Here is an 11,397-nt window from a genome sequence, read left to right as displayed (position 1 = left end):
ATTTTCGGACATGCACACACCGAGCGGCATGAGCCCTGCATCCACAGCGGAGCCAAGTGTGCACTGAGAACACATTTCAACTGGAAGGCAGCCAGTGGTTGGTCGGTTGAGGAGGATGTGGGCTGGTCTCTGGAGCCTGGCGGTTGTTCATTCATAAACCAGGTGGGAACTGTAAATGAAAACACAGACATCTCCCCCGCCCACGCTTTTCAAAGATCGCATTGTGCCGTTTTTATGTGAGGACCAGCAGGACGTGCCGGGGATCCAGCACCAGCGACGTTTTTTTGGGGGGAAAAACAAATCTGTCACCTCTAAAGGAAATACTAAATTGTATAAATGCGAAATATTAAGCTGAAATAGCAGGGTGTTTGACTCCCTTTATGGCAGCCATCTAACCAGAAATCAAACATCAAACACCCCTCAAAGAAATACCCCCCAAAATGACGTTCGTGTGCACAGTTCGGTGTTTTATCATTTTACAGGCTAAGAAAATTCTGTTGTCAAGGCTCGGGAAAGATTGTGGTTTCTGTTAAATACAGAAAAGTTCAAGACGTCCTGTCTTGTCTCACCACGGCTGACATTATTTACCGAGACGACAATCTGTTCCACGACCTTAACAAGTGCTTTGTCTTGAATGTTGACAGTTTGCAGACGGGTTCGGCATGAACATGTCGCAGCTTTTACAGCAGGTTTTTCTCAGAATGTTTCCATATTTAAATGCAGCTGACAGCCTCGCGCCACTCAAGAAGAACTTGAACTGAATGAGGACAGATCACTGGAACAAGATCAAAACAGAATAAAAGATTATTATTATTATTATTATCATTAAACAAAAGAGATGCAAACACAGGATTTGCATCATTTGCATCATTCAGTTTTCTAATTACATTTGTCAGACGTGACTGCAGTTGTCTGATGGATGTTCGGTCCAAGATCAAACGAACCTTTAACATGGAGCTGATCTGTGTGCAATAAACCGTCAGAAATCATCCTCATCAGCTGATTCATGGTGAACAGTAAGTTAAAAATATGCAGCGTAGTAACTCTTCAGTTCTCTTGATCTTTTACTGAACCGAACAAAAACAAACTGAACTGTGCTGAACGTTATAATGAGACCGTTCGAACCTGATTTACTGGTCAGGCATAACATTTTGTAGGTCTTCTTTGTGCCTCCAAAACTGTGACTCATCAGAGAATGGACATGGGCCTTCTTAGGGTGTCCTTAGAGGGGACCTTGTGGTCCCCATGGGTTGAGGGGAGGGGCCTCTGAGGATCATCCCACAGATACTTGATCAGTTTGGGATCTAGTGAATTTGGAGGCCAGGTCAACACCTTGTGCTGTAGTCCTTTTTTGGCTGCTCCTTGATGGTGTCATTGCTGATGGGTGGGGGTGTCTGGTTTGGCCTGGTTGGGTGCTACATGAATGAACGCCATCATCAGCGCCTCAAATTAGCCAAACGCGGCCGCGCTATCGTGCTGAACTGAGGCGGCGCCTGTCAACCTTGCGCCATTGTTTGCGTGTTAGCATGTTGACATTAGCATTTAGCTACTTAAGTCCTGTTGTGTAAATGCTTTCCAGAGTCGCTAGCATGACCGGTAAAGAGTCGTGTTAGCACTTGTTTGCTGAAAACTGGAAATTGATTTGATGAAAAAAAAAAAAACATTTACTCAGACGTAGATATAGGTGTAGTGCAATTTCTCAGAACGACATGACCCTGCTAGCTTGCAGACGCAACAACACAAACAGGCCAAACACGTAAACATTGCGTGAAACGTTCACAAAACCACCAATTATTGTGAATTAATCCCAATAGTCCACTACATTCTGTTTATTTTGTTCCTTTGTAATATAAAAAATGTAGAATTATGCAGCTTTGAATCAGGAAAATTAGCCTGCCTGTCTGGAGTTCCTCCTTGAGGGTTAAAGCTTTATGGTATTTAATCCACCGCTGTTGACAGGAGAAGGAAACCAGAGTCAACATGAGCGGAACACAGAACCTCCATTCAGAACAGGCCAGCAGTCAAACCTGTGTACGCCTCAGCGCGGCGTGACAGTGTCAACCACCAGACCGGCACACAGCTGCCAGCGAAGCGCATCCAGCACTCGGGTCGGACGATGCCGCGGCGCTGAACACCTCTTTGCATGTAATTCATGAAGCATTTCACCGACAGACTGTGTGCGACTGGGTCTCCTTGACCCAGTTTTCGGGTAAGGAAGACTCCCCTCTGTAATTGGATCAGTGTGTCTGTCTTTAGCTGGCGTTGATCACTTTGTCGCGTCGCGCCGTCTCTGGAGAGGTGTCACGACGCTGTGATCACAGGTCTGGCAGGTCGACCCCTTTCACCACGTCCCAGCGCCACGCTGCAGGGATTTTATGTCATGATGCTCAATTAGTAATCCAGAATCATCAACACAAATGTTGATGCAGCATGAATTTTAACTGGCTCAGATATTTAACCATGCAAGAATTGAACCCCATATTAGTTCTTCCAGTTTCTTAACCTCCTGAGACCCCAGCATTTGTTTATTTTAATGCAAAAGCAGAATTGGAAAAGATGAAATCCCAATGTCCTCAAACGAGTACCTGTGAATTTGACAAAAGTGTCCCCATAAGAGGAGATCAGGTTTAAATAAAGCAGAGTAAGCTGCCACTAAAACCTAAAACGTAACGTCCCCACATGAGGATGCCGGTTCTCAGGCGTTTAAGCGGCAAATTGGTGAATAAGCATAATTCCAAGCACTGAAGTGGATGATATTTTGTAGATTTCTGCCTAAAAATGAGCTGTGCAAGATAAAATATAGATGTAAAACTATGCAAGCTTCAATGCCACATCATTTGGAGCCATGATTATAATCTTCTCATTTTGCCGCATAATCCAATTATTTTTGGATATAATCATTCATTATTCGAGGCCAACTTCTGCAAAAAGTTTCAGTTTTTTGCAGCTTAAATATACACACAGCTCCCATGGTTTAATAAAAGCAAATTGTTAATGATTTACATACAGCTTTGATTTTTGTTTCGCTTTCTATTAATAACAAAGCCATTTATGAGGATAGTTCACCTTGCAACAATCACCTATTGAGCACTAAAGGACTTCACCGCAATTAAAAGCTCAATAAAATTGATGAGGGAATAAAAAGTTTGCCCCTGCATCCTGATGCAATTGAATCAATTACCCAAAATTTTCCAATCGCTGTTAGAGGGAAACATTCACATTTGCTAATTCGCGAACGCTTACAAGCTTCAGCCGGGCTGAAATCAATGCTTCCTGTCACCTTTTTAGCAGGACAAATGGCCCCCATTGTTGCAGCCCATCCCTCCCTCTCAACCCAGACAGCTGGGGCAGACACATGGGCCAGAAAGATGGGGCTCCTAGGACCCACCGACAGAGTGTGTATGATTACTTCTAATTTAAGAGAGAGGAAAAAACTCCAGTTTGACCCTGATCACGTCCCAACTTTGAAGAGTCAGTCACAGCACAGCAGGGTGGCGTGTTTCCAACTTTCGGACATGGGTTGCTTCCAAGCGGGCCGCAGTGGGCAGCGGCGGCGGCAGCAGGTCAACGTGTGCACATGCGTGTAAATGTGTGCGTGTGCGTGGTGGGTGGACGGGAGTCTGGATGCTGCTTGGCACAGTCATGGCTCCTTGACGTCAGCGCGCAGCCCAGCCTGCTGCCTCTGCTGCTGCCTCTGCTGCTGCTGCTGATGCCGCTGCTGCTCTCAAACATGTCTTTGTTATTCAGAGCTTTCCATCAGAGAGCGGCGACCTGCAAAACGCGGAAGGTGGCGTCGGCTCCGGGAAGGAACGCGGCGCGGAAGGGAGCGCGCCTGTGCGTAAAATGCGCTTGTGGGAGGGCGTGTGCGTGTATGTTGCTAATAATTAACCTGCTTATTGGTATTATTATTATTTTTTTAGTGCCTGTTGATACATGCATAGACTATTTACATGCTATGCTATTTTTATTTGGATCTTTTTTTATATATATATATATTTAGCCCATATCTGTTGTCGTACACGGCTGTAACATACCATTATTATATCTAATATTTTATTTAATGCAATTAAGACGCATTTCGTGTTTAATATCTGTTCAATCGTGAGACGCCTGAAAGGTTCAGCTCCACTTTTAATGGGGCACAAATGTCCTGTCTTTCAGCGTCCCCCGGAATGAAGGATTCGCGCACGCGGTGCGGCGGACCCGGTTTCTGGTGCCACACTCTCCGGCAGATCCAGAGACCAGGTGGCAGCTGAGCTTGAGCGACAGTCCGGCTCCGCTCCGGGCTCAAACCTCCCGACGGCCTCTCCGCGCGCAGGAATCCGCGACACATTTTGTCAGCAGCCACCGAGCATGGGTCCCTTTGGTAATAGAATAGCCAATGTAATTTGACACTTCAACTTACTGCGCTCTCTCCGAGTCTATTCAGTTACTCACCCACTGACGCTGAGCCCATTCTCAGTGGCCGTGAGGGGGGAAGATATTTAAAAAAAACAAGAGCCGAAAATTACCGAGGACTTTCTCCGCGTAATAACCCGTGAGTACGCTTGCAAACTTAACGTTGCTTGTTTCCAGTGTCGCGCTTGCGAGGCTCTTGTCTCGGGGAAGGTTTTGTTTCCACTTTGGCTCAGATTGTTTCTCAACAATAGAGTGACCGCTTGAACTGGCACCGAGGAGCGCGTCGGAGCCCCTGATAATAAACCGCAGCTTTTTATTTACTATCACGCCGCTCTGTGCCGTCGGGACTGAACCGGGCGGGCTGTTAAGCAGGTTGTGCATTTCGTTAGTAACAGATGCCGCGGTTGATCTCTAACGCGTTGGAGCTTGGAGGCTACATTGTAGCAGCCCGTGTGCGTTTCGCTCGCTGAATGAATCATGCCCGTGTGCGCGTAAGGTCTACAGGAAGATCTTGGCTTTACCTTTTTAGCTTCTGATGCGCACAAAAAGCACATGGTTTGTCTGATGTGGGTTTAACGGTGCTGCGCGACCGAGGTGATACGTGCAGGCTGCAGAATAATTGTGGACAAACACAAACGGCCACCGCAGTGCTCGGATTGTTCGTTGAATGTCACGTTTATTTCTGAACTTTTGTGCACACATGATCCTGGCGAATTCAAAAAGCATCCATGTCACAGGCTGCGGGGGCTCAGTTGCTGCTGGAGGTCGTCGCTGCTTCGTAGGGGTTTAACAAGTTGACTCCCCAAAAAATTCCTGCTGTCTGAATATGGAACCAGTTGGGATTGAGGGGGGGCCCTCTTACATAGAACTGGGCTCATTTTCACTTGCTGTACATCTGTCCAGGAAGCAACAAAAAAAAAAAAAAGCGGCATGGCCAAGTGGAAAAAAAAGTAACCTCCAAACTATTTCCAATCAGGAAAGTTTCTGTCATGTGCACGCTCTCCTTATTTCTAAAAAGGGTCCCGAGCAAGCAAACAGACCTGCAGATGTTTCGTGTCTTGTTGTGCTGAGATGTCCAGGAGAGCTCTTCCTGTTTTTGTTATGTTGTTGAAAAAGTTCATTCTCCCCGTGTCTGCTTTTAGCCGCTGCTGCTGCTGCTGCTTCTGCTGCTGCTTCTGCTTCTCCAGCATCCGAATTTGTCCTTCACAGCAGACGGTTTTGGACCCAGCTGCTGCAGCGGGGTCGTGTAAAACTTGAGTTGTTTGTTTACATTTCTGTCATGAAATCCAAGCATGTTGTTGGCTTTAGTAGCTGGTGCCTTCACTCTCCCGGCCCTCACGAGGCTGTCAGACTTTTTAAAAGATTTCAGATGGAGCCGAGTCGGGAGACGCCACCGCGGTGGCGGAGCTGGCTCTTTGATTGCTTTACACCCAAATCCCTCCATGGGCTACTTTTTTTAAAAAAACAAAAAGAAAGTGTGATTAAATGCTGATTGAACGCCGCTTGTGTTGGGGCACTTAAAACTTCCAGTTGTTTTTTAGATTAACAGGGTGTCAGACAGAGGAGGAGATTTTCTGTCCCATCCCCTCCTTTCCCAGTCACCCCACCTCTGTGGGGCCCCAGGTTGGGCTCCTGAATAACCATGGGGCAGACCCCACCAGGCTGACCTTCTTCTATTCAAGTTGAGGATGTTGAAACACCAGCCGTCAGACAAAAGACACATTGAAACAGAGATCTGCAACCCAGCACGTGTGTCTGGCTGCTGAAGTAGACCATTTATTAACTCTCAGTTTCCTACTGACCAGTGAAAAGCATCAGTATTGCAACACAGAATAGAAAGGCACAAAGGACAAGCTGTCTCCGCCTGATGCAGATCGGCGAACAAAAACTTTAAAAATAAAAATGCGTGGTTTAAAATCTTGAAATGTGACGTGTTTTTAGAGATTAAAGTGGTAAATCTTGGTGCGTGGACTGGAGCCAGGCTGAGGTCTGCATGTGGAACTGACTGACAATGGCAACACGTTGTCAGCGCAGGTTTTTTTTTCTTTTTTCTTTTCGTGGGCTCTTGCCTTTCCACCCACCCGACGGGGTCAGAGCAAAGGCGGAAGCTGGAAATGGCCGTGCCACATGGGAAATTATTCAACCCTCAGATCAGGGGAGGACACGCAAGAGGCCTCATTACCTCCAGCAGCCCTGCAAGGATGGCCGGCGTGTCACGACTACCGGTGCTCATCCTTCCGAAACGTCGCGTCTGACGCTCCTTTTCTAAATCCAGACGCGCAACACGTCGCCATTTTGTACCCAAAAAGTTCCTCGGTAAATACAGATTCGACATGATACGGGACATGCCCCGTTTGATCTGCATTAAACTAAACCGTGTCCCAGAGGTTTGCAGCCCGAGCCTCCTTTTTACCATCAATGTGTGCTTAAGTAGCTGGTAAACAGGGCTGTTAGATGGTGTATAATGTCATAATGTTATTGATTCGGCTTGGGAATTCCACTTGCGGGCGAGCCGCTCCTGAGTACCGAGAGCTCTCTTAAGCACTCCAACGGGAAAAAAAAAAAAAAAACGAGCGAGCGGCTGCTCTTCCTCCGTGGTCAGAGCCTGTGGGAGGTTTGTGTAGATTTCCCTCAAGGTCCTTTTTGTGTTGTCTTTGCTCAAAAGAATAAACTCTTGGGATGAATCACCCTGCTGGTATGTCTATTTTCAAAGGGTGAGGGGAGTGCAGGGCAAGCTCGTAGCAAATGTGTCACCGAGCGTTTCAGTCATGAGGTTTACCTCGGTGTCACGCCGCTTACTTTCTAGTAATCCTATTATCACGTTACTTGTAAGTGATTCCGACTTGTGAGGGTTATTTTAATATCTCTATCAGTGAGTTTGTTTAGGGTAAACAGGGGTGGAGAATGTATGACTTACACACACTGAGTCAACTCTTCCACCTTTGAGAGGGAAACAATACAGGTCGTTCACTTCCTCTAATTAAAAGTTACTACTTGATTGTGTGTGACGCTTTAAGATGTTGTTGATTTTGCTTTTTAGTCTTTGATCACTGACTTAAACTGTACGTTTAAATCGGCTTCATTGGCCAAATATGCACCGATGAGCCACAACATTATGACCACTGGCGGAAGTAAATAACATGTAAACAATCTTGTGGCCAACGTTCTGCTGGGAAACTTTTGGAAACCTGGCATTCATGCGGATGTTACTTAGACATGTAGCACCCACCTAGACCAGACCAGGCCCCCACCCCATAGCAGCGACACTCCTTGATGGCAGCAGCCATCCCCGGCAGGATGCAGTCGCAAAAAAAACTCAAAAAAACACAAACAACAGCAGGTGTTGACCTGGCCTCCAAATTCACTAGAACAAGTATCTGTGGGATGATCCAGAGGCCCCTCCCCTCAATCCATAGGACCCAAAGACCCCCCCTAGAAACGAAGGCCCATGTCCATTCTCTGAAGAGTCACAACTGTTACACAATATTAGGAAGGTGGTCATAATGTTATGCCTGATACTCTGATTCTATGCCTGATACTCATATGGCAGTGGGCAACCATACAAGCTGCCAGGGAGCGTTTTACTTTTAAGAGGTTAAGCATCTTGGCCTAAGTTTTTAACCTAAGGTGAAGTTATCAACATATACTGTTTTTTTTTTCTTTTTGGCTTTTAGCTCTTTCACAACGAGCCTGAAAACTTCCTAAAGAGCAAGAACTTTTTATATCTTCCTTCCTAGTCCACTATTTCCCAGTTGATCCTTGAGATTTATTTTGCGACTCTTGTAGGGGTCTCGAACCCTATGTTGGGTGCATAAAGTACTGAAAACGAAGCCCACCTTCGCCATCGTCTACTGCTACTACTTTCATTTAAATGTCTGAATTTGTCCTGCGGCACCAAGAATAACAAACAACAAAAATCCGACCACCACGTTTGCCCCCGACATGTTATCCCGCGTTCCTTGCGCGTATGCTTGTGACGATCCGCGGCGCCCGCGCACGAGGGCGGGAAAGGGGAGGGGGGGGGCGCGCGAGCGAGCGTCCGCCGAGGAAGCCAACGCTCGGGCCATACCTGCCAGCTTGACTGTTGACTGTTAATACGGGGCTTCTATTTTGAAAACACGGCTCAGGGAGAGGGAATCTGTGCGTGCGTGCGTTGTGTTTGCTTTCGTGCAGGAGGGGAGATACAGAGCAGAGCGCGAGGGATGGGAGAGGTGCCGGGAGTGACGCCAGACCACACATCATTTAATCATGTTAGAGTGTGCAACCACTTTGTGCATATTTTTGGTTGCATTGGTGATAGGAGTTGTTATTGTACAGGCTGTGCTCGCAGAGAGACAGAGAGGGGGCTCTGCAGGGGTGGGAGGGGGCAGGAGGGGGGGTTGGTGGAGGAGGAAGCAGAAGAGGAAAAAATAAATAGCTCTTATTTTGAATATTTTGAGTAAATTGCGTTTTCGTTCCAGATTTGCGGCCAAAATGAACCTCGTTTTTTTTTTGTGTCGCCGCTTTAACAAGCGTTTGAGACCACTTCAGCGCTGAGCCCGCGGAAGGATGACCATTGTGCATATTAGCATTGGATTTCAACATGTTCTTTTGGCTTAATCCCACTGTTGACTCGCCTCCTAAGTACAGAGTGTGTTATTTTTGCTCTTTTTAGGGAGCCCCTCTCCGCATAATCTCACTTAATCTAATCTATCCCCCTCTATAATAGACTGGGAACGATGCGACTTTATAGAAAAAGCTTTAGTGTAGATCCATACCAAACAGACCGGCGTGCCCGTTGCTTCCTCAGCCCCTCTGGCAAAGCTCTTGTGAAAATGTGAGTGACCTCTGCGCCCCTTGTTAGTCCGAACAATAGGGGCCGCCTCCTCTTACAGCTGCAGCCACGCTGGAGGGGAAGTTTGCCGGGATAGAAAACACACGCACACACGCACGCCTCCTGATTAATAGGTTTAAATACTGTCATTTTGGCCCGATGGCAGAAATGGGATCGTTTAATTAATGTGGAGTTATTTGTGCTCGTGGACACGGATAGGGTTCGGGTTAAATGTAATACTGAAGCACAGAGTCAACAACAAAATGGGATCGAGCTCTTTTCTCTGTTTTCTGTCGCCGTTACTTTTATATTTTTAGGGTTTTTTAGACGGTTGGAAAAACAAAGCAGCTTAAGCAGACGTCACCTTTGGCTCTGGTTTTGTCAATTTTTTGGCACTTGAACAATTATTCAATTCATGAAAAGGATCATTATTTGTGCCGTGCAGATTCACTTTTGTGCAAAATGTGTTAAACTTGAGTTGGCGTCCCTATGTGCTTAACATGAACCAGAATTAAAACGCAGTTAAAACCTACTAATGCGCTGTTTACATGTTTGTTGTCGTCAGCGGGTGCTTTGGAATTTTGAAATTAAAGTGCAGCAGGATAGTTATGAACGAACAAACAAACAAACAAACAAAAAAAATAGATCCAATCTGTGAGCCTTATCCCACGTTGGCTATAATTGGAGCTTTCTAGGCCCCCCAGCAGTCGGCGGCTCGTGCATGTTGAGTGTGACACGCTGTGAGAAACATACGCAGACGGTGACATAGCTCGTCACAGTGTAAATGAAAGGCTCTGAATCACGGCACAACATGCGGCTCCTCCACAAACTCTCTTTAAATTAAATCAGAATTCTGCAAATCTTGCAGAATGCCATAGAGTCACACGGCAGAAACTGACTGAATTTGAAAACGACCCAAGAGGTGTAATCTCGCTTTAAAAATTAAAAAAAAAAACTGCGTCGGGAAGACTCCTGAGGGGCTCTGCTGAAGCATCACACTGTGCTCCAGAGGATTTTTTTTTTTTAGAGAGAGATCCACACCTCTGATGAGTAATGAAGGTGATTCTGAACAAGTGGTGGAATTACATTCAACAGAGCCCGCGGGGGTCCATATCTCATTGTTCTCTGACAGGGTAAATTAACTGGGATTTACTAATACACAGGGAACGTCCTTCCCCCATTCTCTCTTTCTCTCAAAGAAAAAGTCTGGGGGTAATCTCCCCCCCCCCCCCCAGCTATCCCTCACCTCCTCGCCCCCAACCCCCCTCCTAACCCAAACACGAATGTCACACGCTTCCAAGTTCCCTCTAAGAGATGTTAAACGCAAAATTAACTCCCCAACATGTCCTCCGACACACGAGAGGCCTTGTATTGAAATATTGTTTTGCATGTTCTCCTTTGCATAGCCGCCACGGCAGGAGCCCGAGATGACCAGAAGTGCAGAGGGCTTCATCATGGCGTCTCACGGTGTTCCCTTCTTTAAATATTCGTGACAGTTTAACACCCCCCAAAAAAAAAAAAAAAAACTGATAAATTTGCATCTTCGGGCCTCCTCGGGTGTGGTTTCATTTAACTTGATTGACAGCCCAACAACTGTCGTCACCTTCTGGTTCGCAGTCCTACAATGTGTGTGGGTGAAAAACACGTCCTGCTGACTTCAAAACAAAGAGACTAGCAGGAGGAAAGCAGCTGGAAAGTTAGAGGAATGATATGTAGCATATCTACAAGATGATTAAAACAACTATTGTACTTTCGTAAAGGTTTCCAACAGCGTTCAAACCAAAGGAAATCTGTAATCTGTAATTACCTCCTACACATTCTCCAGTTGCATGCAGTAATGTTATCCCACGTAGGGATTGCCCTAGTAGAAACCCTGTAGAAAGTAATGCTTTGCAAGATTTGAAATCTATACTCTGCACCCGAATGCATAAGCTGAGAACAGACAGCTCATGTGCTGCATACTGTGAGCTGCAGCTACGTATAGACTGTATAAAAACATGCAGCAACTCAGCACCATCAGTAACTTTTAATAGTACTACACAGAGTTTTGTTAGATGGGTTATTCCTCTGAAGTCTTCTTGATGTACTGCAGCTAAAGGTCTAATAACTATCAGATAGCTAATGTGCAGCCTCCTTCTCTCTGTAACCACAGGACGTTTGATAAAGTTGATAATTGACTGCTGTCC

At 46.1% G+C, this 11,397-nt stretch overlaps 1 protein-coding gene across 2 annotated transcripts in view; it reads left to right on the top strand.

The window, feature by feature from the left end:
• Positions 1-4,262: 4,262 nt before the first annotated feature.
• LOC125022241 (zinc finger MIZ domain-containing protein 1-like) overlaps positions 4,263-11,397 on the top strand; it is a 123,884-nt gene continuing 116,749 nt past the window's right edge. The window contains exon 1 of one of the 2 annotated variants that reach the window (XM_047608720.1): positions 4,263-4,537. The gene's annotated coding sequence lies outside the window, so the exon portion shown is untranslated. The remainder of the gene's footprint in view (positions 4,538-11,397) is intronic. The other variant, XM_047608721.1, reaches the window with a different exon arrangement.

This window comes from Mugil cephalus, chromosome 16 (assembly GCF_022458985.1).
Source record: "Mugil cephalus isolate CIBA_MC_2020 chromosome 16, CIBA_Mcephalus_1.1, whole genome shotgun sequence".
NCBI lineage: Eukaryota > Metazoa > Chordata > Actinopteri > Mugiliformes > Mugilidae > Mugil > Mugil cephalus.
The sequence above is the reverse complement of the archived record's forward strand: the minus strand, read 5'-3'. Positions and strand labels throughout refer to the sequence as shown.